The sequence below is a fragment of the Microchirus variegatus genome (assembly GCF_963457635.1).
Source record: "Microchirus variegatus genome assembly, chromosome: 6".
NCBI classification, from domain to species: domain Eukaryota; kingdom Metazoa; phylum Chordata; class Actinopteri; order Pleuronectiformes; family Soleidae; genus Microchirus; species Microchirus variegatus.
In genome coordinates, this window is record NC_139807.1 from 6,466,320 (window position 1) to 6,480,588 (window position 14,269).

The 14,269-nt window shown below is 42.2% G+C and overlaps 1 protein-coding gene across 1 annotated transcript in view; it reads right to left on the reverse strand.

Moving 5' to 3' along the window:
* Positions 1 to 14,269, reverse strand: part of slit3 (slit homolog 3) — a gene marked incomplete at both ends in the record, with an annotated part of 258,540 nt that overhangs the window by 178,772 nt on the left and 65,499 nt on the right. The window lies entirely within an intron of this gene.

A 14,269-nucleotide genomic window follows, 5' to 3' on the forward strand; every position in this document is an offset into this window, starting at 1 on the left:
ATTGAAAGATGGAGGAAAGGGAAATAAGAGAAGCCGTTTGCCAGCAACGTGTCCCAGCAGCCTTGTTACCAAAACCAAAGTGAAGGAAATATGTGATTCGCTTTGACCGTTTGAGTGTGTGTGTGTGTGTGTGTGAGATAGAGAGGGTGAGAGAGGGTGAGAGAGAGAGAGAGAGAGAGAGACCACATTGTTCTAAATGCCTATACAAAATGCTGTGCGGTGCGTGGGTCAAAGTGTGTATAAGGATACAAAGCATGTGAGTGTGTACCCGTTGGTTGTCAGTGGGTACATGTCTGTAACTCTGTATGTGTGTGTGCAGTTTTACACGCTAACAGGCTACAAATCAGCCAGCAGCCACATCTACATGCTCTGTATAACCCCGTGTGTGTGTGTGTGTGTGTGTGTGTGTGTGTGTGTGATAATGTGTTTCCTCTTTTTGGGCATAAACACTGACCTTGTCAGGACCAGTAGTCCTCATATGGAGAGCAAAACCTGGTCCAAATGAGGCAGAAACTAAGGTTTGAATAGCGGTTCGGTTAAGGTTTTGGGTTAGGAAATTAACCGGCTACGGTTATGGTTTTTGCGATAACGGTTTGCTTAGGCTGTCCCAACGAATGGACGTCAATGCGGGGTCCTGAGAAGGACAGCTGTGCAGACCTGTGTGTGTGTGTGTGTGTGTGTGTGTGAGTGTGAACAAGCAGCAGCTGGTGAAAAGTGAGGGAATGACAAGGTGTTTAAAGGGAGATAAAGACAGACGTAGAGAGGAAGGAGAGAATGAGAGATGGGAGAGAGACCGGCACACACACACACACACACACACAGAGAGAGAGAGAGAGAGAGGGCGTGGAAATGTTTTTGGACTATAGGAGCGACTTTACCTGCCAAACACACAAACACAAACACACACATATTGAGTGACTGAAATAAAAGACGCCACCTTTGTGCCACCCACGCACAAAAAAAACACACAACGGGAATGTTTTTCCCTCGTTTAAATTAAGCATAGGATGGAAACACACACATTCCTCTGGTAACCAATATGAATTTTCATGGATGTGTGGAATGTGTGTGTGTGTGTGTGTGTGTGTGTGTGTGTGTGTGTGTGTGTGTGTGTGTGTGTGTGTGTGTGTGTGTGTGTGTGTGTGTGTGTGTGTGTGTGTGTGTGTGTGAATGTGTGTTTGAGCCTCTACCACATTCATATTTCCATATGGATGTATGAACATGATGTCATATTCCTTGTTTTGTGTTGTTCTTGTGTGTCCTCAAAGTTCAAACAGCAGCTTCTTAAGCGGTTTCGAGAAGTCTTGAGCAACAACAACGCTCGTCTGTGTGTTCTAATGTGTTGCACATTCACTTCAGAGTGGATCCGCGTGGTCTTCGCATGCATCCACGTGTGCGGCAGTGGCTTTTTCTTTACCCCCCCCCCCCCCCCCGTCACCCCCGAGTTCAACTCTTTTCATTAAAAGACACAATGAAAACACAAAGGTGGGAAAAGTGAAGCAGCTTTTGGCGTTATTCTCCGCCAGTTAAGACACACGGGAAGAGCGGAAATTGTCCTGGGCGTGAATGAAAGTGCATATCTATTAAATCTGCCTCACTCGAAAACAGATTAAGTGTGTAATGACAAGCAGCCAGAGTAATTACAGCAACGGCGTTAATCTGCCTCAATATTTGTGTCACCGTGAAAGTGGATCTGTCTTCTCTTCCCTACAGGAGCCTGTTAAAACAGCAGTCGAGAGTTATTACAGCAAATAAAACAGGGGGGCTGGATATTATTTTTCGGGGCTAAAGACGTGGCTCCAGCCAAAGACGTGTGGGTAAAGAGAAGCTGGGAATGAGAACGTTCAGCTCATATTGAGTTTTTATTGTTCTCTGCTCCGTGCCTTTCATCTCATCGGCGCTCAAAATGAAGTCCAAAAGGAAAAAAAAAAACTCTACTCCATCATTAAAGGACAATTCAGGGTTTTTCCCAAAAAAAAAAAAAAACTGGAAATCTCCCTTTTTGACCGTCGTATTTGTAGCGTTGTTAAACAGAGGTCTAATAGGCCAAGGAAAATAAACAGTCAGAAATAAAAACCCTGTTGTCCAAAAATGGCCCGATAAATTTCATGGACGGCCTGTGTTTGAACCAAAATAGTGTTTTAAACCAGTGCAGTAACAGGGAAGAGGAAGAATTCATCATTCTTACTATTCATACTTTGTTTTGTCCACCAAATCAAACCTCTTAGCTCTGCAGTCACAGAACAAATGGTGTATTTTTTTTCGGGGGGTGATTTACTGACTCTGGGTCATTACAATGGAGCAAGGCAAAGAGCAGCACAGAGATAAATGTGTGCATGTTGAGAAACACAGTGAGAAAAAAAAAAAAAAAAAACTGCTCAGGATAAACTGATTAAGGTCATTAAAACGCAATTACGAAGAATTACAACCAAGACCTTTTCGGATGTCCTGTTTGCCCGCGTTGTGCGCGTGTTAATGTGCATAACTTCTACATCCTTACACGTCTGAGGATATTACAACCGGACCAGGTGCCAAACCTCTCTTGGATATTTTAAAGACGGACAGAGGGCGGAAAAGGAAATGAAAATACAAAACCGATGAGAGGAAGAACAAGAGAAAGTGAAGGGAATGCAGGCGGTCAGAGCGGCATCTGTTTAGGTCATCATGGAAATCTACCTGTCGCTCTTTGGACATGTATTTGTGTGCGCGTGCTGCTCTGGAATGCCAAGAATCTCCTCTCCCTCAAAGTGTCGGTACACGTCACACGGTTTTATCAACTCCTCTCATCTCTGCGTCCACGCCTGCTTTCCTCCTTCGCTTTCTCTCTTTGTTTCCATAAGCTTGCAGAATCATAACAAACGGGTCAGGGGTCGATCTTATTCATCAGCATATAAAGAGAGGATGGAAATGAGAGAATAATAACGGTGGTGGAGAGAAACTGAATAATGACCTCCATTTGCATTTTACATGAGGGCCTACAGGTTGTTTATTTAGCCGACACTTTAAAAAAAAAAAAGTGAGTTATAATTAGACAAATGGCAGAACGAGCTTCACCTCTATTACTACGACAAGCAGCCGGCGGTAAAACATGGACAGGGTCAGGACCGTATCAGTTAAAATAATAATCCTGAATGTTTTCACATTAATTAACGTCTATTTCACTGGGTCTCTGGTGCACGGAGAGATGAGTTTATGACCAGCAGGAGCAGAGAGGAGATTTGTTTCGGTATAAGACGACGAGGCGGCTAATTAAAGGGGCACTTGTAATTTAATAGAGAGGGCAACCATTAGGGCTGTGTATTGGCAAGTATTTGATCTGATAGAGGGTTTATGTATTGATATACTGCGATATATATACTATATATATCCTTCCATCCATCTTCTACCACTTTATCCTCCACATGAGGGTCACGCAGTCTCCGCAATCTCAGCTGACATAGGGTGAAAGGCAGGGGGTCACTGGTGGACAGATTGCCAGTCCATAGTTTTTGGAATTGTATATATATATATCACAAATGGAATAGGAGTTGCTGTAATGACAAAGTTCGCATGCCAAAATCCTGTCGGCGACGCCAGGATGGTAACAGATGGGTTAAGGAGCTGCATAGAGTCATATTGTTGAAGGTTTGTGGCCAACTAGTGGTCAGAGGCTTAAATACAGCACACAACCACAGCCAGAAAACTCAAATATCACATTATTTTAGTGCCTTGATAGTTTCTTAAACCCCCATTGTAAGCAGTAGCATATTTAGCCACAACAATATTCCGCAATAATTGTGTTTTGTCCAATTTCTACACTCAGAGAACAGAAATAAGGGTTCCAAAAATGTCCTTCTACAAGGGCTGAGGTTCTACCTGGAACCATTTGCTTTCTTCGGGAAAGGGTTTTTCAAGGGTTCTTGGTAACACTAATGTTTCCAGTAACATTGATCCAAAGAACCCTTTAAAAGCCCTTTCCTGAATAAAGGGTTTTAAAAGGGTTCTTGGAGGAACCCTGCAAAAGGGTTCCAGGTGCAACAAGGTTCTACCTGGAGCCAAAAAGGGTTCTCCTATGAGGACAAGCCAAAGAACCTTCACTTAGCACTTTTATTTCTAACAGAGTATACTCACAACTCAGTTCCGACTTTTTAAAATTCAAATTTCCCTGAGTAACATTTGTGCAATAATTAAGTAATAGTTAAAGAAGTGTTCAAAGTTGCCCTTTTGGGGTTTACTGATTGTTTTCGGATTAGAAAAAAAAAAAAGATGACATTATGTCTTCAAACACTTCGCCTCCATCAGTGTTTGCTTGAACTCTGCCGCCCCGACGGAGTGACAGAGTGATACTACTTAAGCGTGTTTGCCTATGAAAAGTGAGAAGCTGCAGAACGCTCCACGCTGGGCGACGCAAGGGCGAGTCGTTTGTCATCCACTGACAAGCCGCGCAACAGAAACGAGCTGCGTTTGGCCAACGTCAACAGAGGGACGGCGCTGAGCGAAAGAAGGGAAAAGGAGGCGGAGGGCGGGGGCGGGGGGGGGTGTTGCAAAGAGAAAGGCAGGAAAGAAGTGACAGAACGGAGAGGAAGGAAGGAAGGAATAATATTTGAGAAGGGAAGGGTAGAGACAGAGATAAGAAAGAACACAAACGACCAAGCAAGAGGAAATGTTAGAGGAAAAGAGGCAGAGCTCAGGGGGGGACGGGGAAAAAACGTGATAAAGAGATGAGATTAACAGGGACAAGAGAGAGGAGAGAATTTTATCTTGGTGAGAGAGTCCCTCAATCCTCCTGTTGACTGACGTTTCCTCTTCCCTTAAATACCTTCATCTGAATTGCTTTTGTCTGTTGTGTGTGTGTGTGTGTGTGTCTTTCAGTAATCTAAGGAGGCTTTGTGCTGCCATAGCCAGGTTAAGTCTTTCAGAGCCGTATTAAATCCACTTGTTGAACATAATAATGTTACAAGTGGCTCTTTTGAATACGACAGGCACAGGAAAGCCTGAAATTGTTTATCGTTCACTTCCCAAATCCCTTCCCTTTCCTGAGCTTGCACCTTCGTTTCGACCCCTCTTTCCTGTCACGTGACACGCTCCGCTTGACAGCCAACCGACTACTGTGTTAAAATGAAAAAACGTGGACCTTTTCCGCGCCTTACAGCGAAAAGGATCGACGACGGCAACGCGCAGGAAAAACCTCAACTTTATGCGACTTGACAATTGCTAGGTGGCCCGATTCGTCTCAGCATCTCGACGCGGTTCAACTCAAATTGCGGGGTTTTCACGGGCAGAAGACAGAGCGAATGTGACAGGACCGTGTTCTGAGGCTGTCACAAGGCCCGACGAGTGGAAAGGAAGCAGAACAAAAACACTGCGGGGAAGCGTATGTTTTTACTTCTGGCCCAGCAAACTGTTTAAGGACTATACTTTCACGAGGAAGACATCGGCCAAGACAAATCCTTGATGCAAAGTTACTCACTTTCCTGATCCAAAATATGTATAAGTATGCTTTAAACAAAAGTTTAATGTTTGGATCTGTTTAGGATTATTATCCAAGCCTCTCTACATGTGAGAATAAAACTGTTTTGGGTCAAACACAGGCTTTCAATGAAGGTTTTATAGGCTGACAGTTGAAGCTGTGGGAATGGCAGTCTGAGCAGTTAGGTCTTGATCAGTGATGTGAAGGTCTGTAATGATGTCACAGTTCCCGGTGTGTTGTGTTGTGTTGTGGGAGTTCCAGGGGGTAGGGGCGGCGTCGGCTCGGTCCCCCAAGGTTCGGTGCTTGGTTCTGGTGATGGGGGTCAGGAGGTCGGAGTCAGCAGATTGGAGACGGCGGGTGGGGGGATTACGGTCAGCGAGATAAGAGGGGGCGAGGTTATTATGGGCTTTGTAGGTGATGAGGAGGAATTTGTCAGAGATGGCTGAGGACGTTCAGCTCAGAGATTGCAGATATGAAAACTTTTTTCTGGCAAAAGTTCCTCTCCAAGAGCTTTTTTGGTGCATCAAATAACACAATTTAAAATTGCAGATTAAAATTAAAGAGGTTTGCAAAAATAGAATTTCCATGCAAAACTCAAACTCAAAAACTCAAAATTATACCTTTAGGCATAATTAAGGATCCTTAGATGTCCTTCCTGGCAGAAGTAATGACTGAACATGTCTTCCAGGAAGTGATAAAAGCAACTTAAAAAAGACAGATAGCGCAGTTGACCCAAAAGCATGAGGTCCATTGGGAGTGCCAGTGGCCCAGTCATCCAATCATAAATTAGCAGCAACAGGCTATTATTAAAGGGTTCAAACATCCGCCCGGCAAATGTTCAATTCACGCTGAACTGTGATTGGCACGACTGCCCCGGGGCACCATGGTAACGACGGGCTGTGCCGGTGTCGACATCAGCTCGGGTGAAAGGGCAACGGAGAGTGTGTGTGTGTGTGTGTGTGTGTGTGTGTGTGTGTGTGTGTGTGTGTGTGTACCGTCACATTCAGCCACTCTCATTAACTGCAAGGCTGATTTATTACCGTTCTAATTACAGAGCTCTGAATGTCAATCAATTAAGAGCCTGACCTACGACCTCTGACTGCAGCCTTCCAGAGGTTAAAGTATGTGTGTGTGTGTGTGTGTGTGTGTGTGTGTGTGTGTGTGTGTGTGTGTGTGTGTGTGTGTGTGTGTGCGTGTGTGTGTTGGTTAAAGCAGGAAGTGCTGCAGACTAAAGCCAAGGCTGTGTTTTTTTTTTTTTTTAAAGTGGAAGGACTCGCAGCCATTCTACTTCTCCTAATGGGTTCTTTATTAAGTGGCATTACACTCTAACGACAGTTGTGGTCGTAATTGATGAGGTAACACACTTCATGTACCGAGATCACAGTGGGGAGAATGTTGGCTTGTAACTTTGCAACTGGGAACACTAAGCAGCTAATAACAGACTGTGTATTCACTCTGGAGTCATTTTAACTGATGTACGGTCCTGATTCAGACAGTTTGACCTAACGCAGTGGTTCTAAATCTTCTCATACCAAGTACGACATGAGAACATATCGAGCAAAGTAACATGATTATCGCAAACGTGTAAATACAGTGGTGTAAACAAGTACCACAGTTTGAGAACCCTGAATGTAAAGTATATAAACAGTAAGGAAAACAGGTGGAACATTGGTATTAAAACTAAGTGAACTGTGCTTCAGCAAGTGTTGAAATGTAAATAAGAACAGTGCATCCTTGACAGCCGAAGCATAGCTTAAATTACTATGTATAAGATTATTGGAATGAACGACATAAATACCTAAATAAATGCAGAATTCCCTGTAATTTATACTGTGAGCAAGTCTCCCAGGAAGACGTACAACCCTCACCCAGCAAACTCATCCAATAACCAACTAATGGTCCAAGATGCAAATCTCCATGACACTGTAAGTTAAATGAAGTCCCACTGCTATTGATTTAGTCATTCCTTATCAGACTCCTATACATCACATTTGTGTGGGGCGGTAGTTAACGGATAATGAGCTATCTATATGCACCCACTATATCACACATAGCCGGTTCCTTGGTCACACCAAGAAAAAAGTAAACGGGTAAAATTGGTGTAAAACAGAGGAAACATGATAAAAATGAATGAGTAATGTGAAAACAAGGAGCAGAGAGAGATGGAGTCACATCCAAAATCAATACTGTCACATTCAATCATGGATATTAAAAAAAAAGAAATTACCGCAGAATAAAAGTGGCAAATAAAGGCTTAGTCTTGTTGATTTAATATGATTGAATCACTTGCTATTTGAATTCATTAGGATTTATCAAAAACACACACACACACACACAGACTTCCATCTATCTGTCTGGTGTTAGTGCATCACTGCAGCGTCACACATTCCATTCTGTATGAGTTTACTTTCCCCCTTGACTGGCTTGTGTGCAGGTGCGTGCGTGCGGGCGGGTTTTTGCGCACATATGTTAAAATTTCACGTACTTTGTGGTCACAAACGTGTGTGTGTGTGTGTGTGTGAGTACGTAAGTGTGTGTGTGTGTGTGCGCAAACTCATGATGCACCGACACGTCACTTGCAGGTGAATTTACGGGGATGCGTGAGACATACAAACGAGTGGAACGGCAGAATACGAGAGAAGTTTATCTTGTGCCTCTTTCACGATGCGGGCAGGCTTTTGTTTTTTGGACACCAGCTTAGGGGCTTCACAGGATAATGTGTCTGAGTCATAATTCACTTTAGCAGGGTTTGGATTTCATGTTTGCAAAACTGGAGCAGGTTTGGTTTCTTGGCATCTACTTTATGTTGCTTGGGAAAAAAAAAAAACGACTGAATTTATTTGAGCTTAAATCTCAAAAGAAGTGGCTATTTCTTAAGTGAATCGATGGTGAAGAGCCTCGGGAATGACGCTCAACAAACGCGCCACATGTTAAACCGGAAAGCGGCTAATACTGACAAGCTGAAACGGGGTGTTTTCGCTCCAACCATCGCTCAACTCGTCTGTTCATGGAAACGTACGGACTATAGTAAAGTAAGAGCCGTGTCTCTGGTTCTTGATAAAACACAATCCTTCTTTAATACTTGCAATGTCACAGTCATCAAACTGTCAAGTAAATTAAATGCTGGTTATCCAACAAAAAGCCATTAAAAAACTCCCCCCTCGCAGCGTGAGTGTGTTCTCCTGCAGAGTTAAAATCAAGCTAACATCTGTGTATATAACAGTAGGGAGGCATGGTCTCACACCTGTGACTTGTTGTCACACCTGAGCGCTTTAAAGGGTCCAGTACTTTAGCTGAAGGCTGAGTTTAACAGCGGTTGTTAAATGTCAGGTTTGAGTGTTTGTTCACTCGTGTCCAATCGGGTTTTTCACAGCAGCTGAAGATGGGAGCCAGTGGTCGGTCAACTGCCCATTATTAAAGGTGCATTATGTAATAAATCTGAAGCAACTGGCCATAAAATCCTCCTTATATGTCACAGAGACTCAGGAATAATGTTCATATAACAAACTGAACTCACCAACAACAACAGTACAGCCAAAATATTTGAATTCAAAAAAAATATTTTGCAGACTGCAAATCATGTTTATGTTTTGAAATCATGTTTTGGCATGTGGCGCCACCTACCGCCGTCTACCAATCATTGCAGTCAGTAGAGTCTCAGCCGCCGAGCAACCACGGGTTGCCAGTTACGTCAGAAAACGAAACCTAAAAGACCTCTGTATTTTGAATTTGAATGTCGTAACCGTTTTTGGCCACATTCTTACATATGGCACATTTAACAGAGGAACCTTCACAGGTCCCTTCATTTATGACGATTTTTCACTACACAGTTCCAGAACGACTCGATTCGTTTTTTTTTTGTGCTTTTCCATGTGGGATAGTACCAAGTACCTGGTACTTTTTTTAAGTACCTGAGGTTCCATGCGAGCTGAGCAGACTGTCGACCACTGATTGGTCAGAGATTGTCGTCACTGGAAGAGTCAGGAGCGCGACGTCCAACACAGAAATCAAACCGAACAATGCCGGAATGCACAGTTCATTTAAAAAATACTTAAAATCCTGAAAATACGCTGCAACATATTAGCGAGGGCTTTCTCAAATCTCAGTATCACTGCCAAAAGTCGCGAGCAGCATCACATCCCGTTTCGCCATATTTCGGTTCACCAAAACAACTGCAAAACAAGTCACTACTTTGTGTCGTCATCTAGGTCATTTAAACAAGCTGTATGTCAGAAATGCATCGCATCTAAGTCATAAAATATGTTTTTAAGGAGATTAAGGCAACAAATAAAAGGCTGACTTCAGAGAGAACAATATTCAAAAAGACAATATTTGGAATCTAATAGCCTACAAATTCTGTTTATGTTTTGGTAAAGGGGTATGTAGATCTTAAATTAGGACTGCACTACCCATTTTTTCCCAAGTGCACAGCCTGAATCAGACACCATAAATAATAAACCATGCCTGCTGATTTCTAAACTCAGAAAAATCCACATTTATATATATATATATATATAAAAGTTTTTTCCGCTTTCATATTTCTACAAATTTCTCCTTCTTTCTAATGAGTCACGCTGAAACTTGAGCAGTGCACGTTAAGAACTCATTCTTCTCCCAAAAGAAACATTTTGCCTCCAAAGCTTCATGAAACATAGTTTCAGTCAAACTTTTTTTTTTTTTTGCAAAACAACGGTTAAAAAGTATGTTAAAAAAAAAAAAAAAAAAAAAAAAAGTTGAATCCGCCCCAAACTGAAAAATTCAGACTGAGGAAACATATTATTCAGAATGACAAATGTAATCCTGGCTTCCCTTAGTCTCTCCCTCCTCCACTCTTAAATCTCTCACCGTGCCACTGTCTCCTTCTTCTTCTTCTTCTTCCCTCGATTCCCATCCTTTTCTCCCATATCTATGATGTATTTTCGCAACTGACAAAGAGAAAGCCAGCTCCATATATTATTAAATCGCTCTCTAAAACAAAAAAGAAGCAGCTTTTCCCAATGCACGTCATGATTTATTCATCGACTGTACACCTCTACGTTGATCGACGAGCAGCTCTCTGCCGAAAGATTTGGAGGCAAGGGGAGGAATGGGAAATGAGGGATAAACTGTGTCAAAAAAACAAAAGAAAGTTGAGGAAATAACAATAAAATTCAAATGGAGGAAGCAGTATCTATCTATCAGGATTTTTACTTCTATAGTATAGAAAGTGCATTGCAACAAAATGTGTTGTATGATAGCAACTCCGAGGCTAAATCACAGTTTAAGAACGGCACAAAGCTAACACAAGTCCCTGAGAAACATCCACAGAAGACTGCAAATCACTGCAAATCAACTTCAGATGATGTTTTATCGTTGGGCCAAATGCACTTGGAAAAACAATAGATGTTCCTGCTCAGATTAAATGTGACATTCAGCCCAAAAAAAAAAAAACCCTCGTACAATCTTAAATCGAACTCTCTCTGTGTGGTGGATGTTTCTACAGTGGCATTTAGCATGTGAGCATATACTGTATATTGTTTCCATTCACCATGTACACAGCCCAAATGTAATTCAGCTGCATTTTTGTGGAACGTTTCAATCTTTTTTGCATGAAATTCACTTGACAGCGAGATGGAAATGTAGCCAAAGAGAAAGAAGAGAGAAAACAGGGAGAGAGAGACAGAGACGGCGAGAAGGGTAAAGAGAGGGTGACATGATTGGCATTGCTGGGATTCCTTTGAAGAGTTTTGTTGTTTGTGGGCACGCAGGCATGTGTGTGTGTGTGAGTGTGTGTGAGTGTGAGACAGAGAGAGGAGGTCACAGTTGGAAATCTCTCACTCTGGGGCAAATTTAACAAGGCTTACTTAACTTCACTGACAACTTTAAGTTCCCAGTGAAAGAAAGCCAAATGAGGAGTTGGGGGGGATGGGGGGGGGGGCTTTTGTCCCAGAATCCTTTTAATGTCAGCTCATATTTATTTCGTGTACGGTTCTGCACCCAGTTTGAATTACAGCCATCATTTTAGCTGTAATTACTACTCGCTTTTATTCGTATGGCGCTTTCCAAAACATGGTCGCAAAGTGCGTTACGGTGCAAAATTAAAACAGAGCGCACACGTCAATTCGAAATGCACCGCGTCGCGTACGATCGGGATTAAAAGGACCAAATAGAGCATCATGTTACGATTAAAGCACCCATTTGTACTGCGATTGCTAACAGTCATTATTCCATACTTGGTGCCACTATCATTATTGTATGAGTGTAATACTACTATTACTGCACGTGTGCTGTAATTAACCATCACATCAACCACCATTACTGTCATGATTGTGTGCAATGTGTTCATCTGCTGTTTGTTGACCTCCGCCAGGAGGTATATGTTTTTGCCAGCATTTGTTTGTCTGTCTGTTAGCAACAGAACTCGAAAAGTCACAGACGGATCTGGCTGAAGTTTTCTGGAAATGTCCGCCATGGGACCATGAACAAGTGATTACATTTTGGGGCGTGATCCGCTATCACTATTTTTATCGCTGTTTTGTGGTTGGCCGCGCTGCCTTGGCAGAGGTCTGTGCTCTCCTGTTCTCTCCTGTTCTGCTTCTAGTTTTTGGATGAAAACTTTCGTTTTTTGGGGGTTGATTTGTTCTGAACAGAACAGAGGGTATAAGAACAAGGACCACCAAGGTTAAGTGTGATTTGTGAATTCGAGACATACAGATCAAACTGATTTGATTTAAACCGAAGAAAACAAAAAAATCGTCTAACATTTACTCCCATATTTATCCGTCCTTTGGTCTTTCCGTCTTCATTTCTGCATAGCATCGGATAAAAGGATGTGTGTGTTTGTGTGTACTTTTATTTGTTACCAATAAAAGACCAAAACCTCATCCTAATGAGGCTGAGCGATTGAGTTTAGGGCTAAGATTTGAAGTGATCTCAAGTGGGCTGGACCAGTAAAATAATAGCATATAAAGGATATAAACAACAAGAACTACATCTAATGAAATATCTTTTTATAGCATTTAGTCACAGGTTTCTGGAACTGAAAAATATAGTGTTATAATTGCTATTGTGAAAATTTCACAAATTCATCATGCGGGCCGGATTGGACCCTCTGGCGGGCCGGTTGTGGCCCACGGGCCTTATGTTTGATAACCCTGAGTTAGAGTAAAGGGTTATAGTTACTGTTAGGGATTAGCGCAGTAATGATTAAACGATTATTAATTGCGTACGAGATGACTAAATCAGTCTATTTTGAGTGTTTTTCTGAATATGTTTTGGTGAATTTGCTCCAAATAACAAAGAAATAATTGTTTGTTTGGTGGACAAACATCTGTGGATGGCATTTTCCTGATGCTAAACAACTACTAATTAATATATTCAAGAAAATAAACAACAGATTTTTTGATTAGGACAAAAATCGTTAGTTGCAGTCTTATCAGGGATAATGCTTTGTTTGGGCCGTGCAAATAAACTGAAGTCAATACAAAGTCCTTAAAAGGACAGCTGTGTGAGCCTTTGTGTGTGTGTGACATCCACACAGATAGTCACTTGTTGACAGACGGCACCTGTTAACTTTTAATGAACAGGCTGCCAGACAGACTGAGAGATGAGGGAAGTGGACACTTATTATGTTTCACTACCGTTTCGTCCACATCTTTATTCACTTTTCGAAAAAAACCTTCCGCGGACGTTTGAGACGCTGCATCCTGGGATTTCAATGAGGTGAATCCATCACTGTAATAAGAAAAGTCCTTCAAGAACAAAAGAACATCCATTAGTTTCAGGTAACATGTCACATTATTTCATGTTTCCTTTTTTTGAGGATGAAGGAGGGAAACTGCTCTGATTTTCATTTATATTGTAAAAAAAACAAAAAAAAAACACTGAGTCACGGTTATGAAACGACCGGGAAAATAAAAAAAGAAAATTGTGGAACTTATGAAATAGCATTTTGGACAGACGTTTTATGGTGTTTGGATAACACCCAGGGCTCTTTTCAAATGTGGTGCAAAGAGAGCGAACCAGCTGTGCTAAGTGTGTGGTGTCATTTCTTCATTAGACATAAATCAGTGTCATAAAAAATTTAATTTACGCTCATTTCACAGTATCCGTATTAAAAATGTAAAAAAACACCAGTGATGCTGAGGAAACGATGCTGTTCACTTCTCTCTCTTTCCGTCTTATTTTTTTTTACAGACCGCGTCTTTGTCCACTGTTCTCCCTCCCCCAGCCAAACTAGTAAGGAATGCAATTGTTGAGGATTTTCAAGTCTGTGTGTGTGTGTGTGAGTGTATTATGTAGGGGCACGCACCTGCAGGGCACTTGAGTTCACAGGGTCACACACACACACACACACACACATACTTTGCAGGACACGCATGACTGTGCACCAACTACCTGTCGCTCTCTCCATCTTTTCCTCTACCTGCACTCTGCATAGTTTCGTCCAACCTTTTCTTTCTTTCTTTTCCTCTTTCTTCCTTTCTTTCTTTCTTTCTTTCGCTGAAGCCCCCCAGAGTGCAATCACTGAGAAAGTCATTAGCAATAGTAGTTTGTACTAGGATTAGAAAACTAAGCTGGTAAATACAGCCTGGCTTTCAGCTGGCAGGAGACTATGGTTGGTAGATACAGAGGGACAGAAAAGAAATGAGGTGAAAGTCAGGAAGACAGACAGACAGACGGAAAGATGCGATTAGGAGCCACTCTGTAGAATAAAGAGAGCAGCCTCCCCCTCGTTGCTCATTAAAAGTTGAGGGAACTCAAACAGAGCTGGTGGCAGCTTGCGGTCCTTCTGCTGCAAACCAAACAGAGCGAACGGAGTGAATGGAGAGGGAAGAGAAA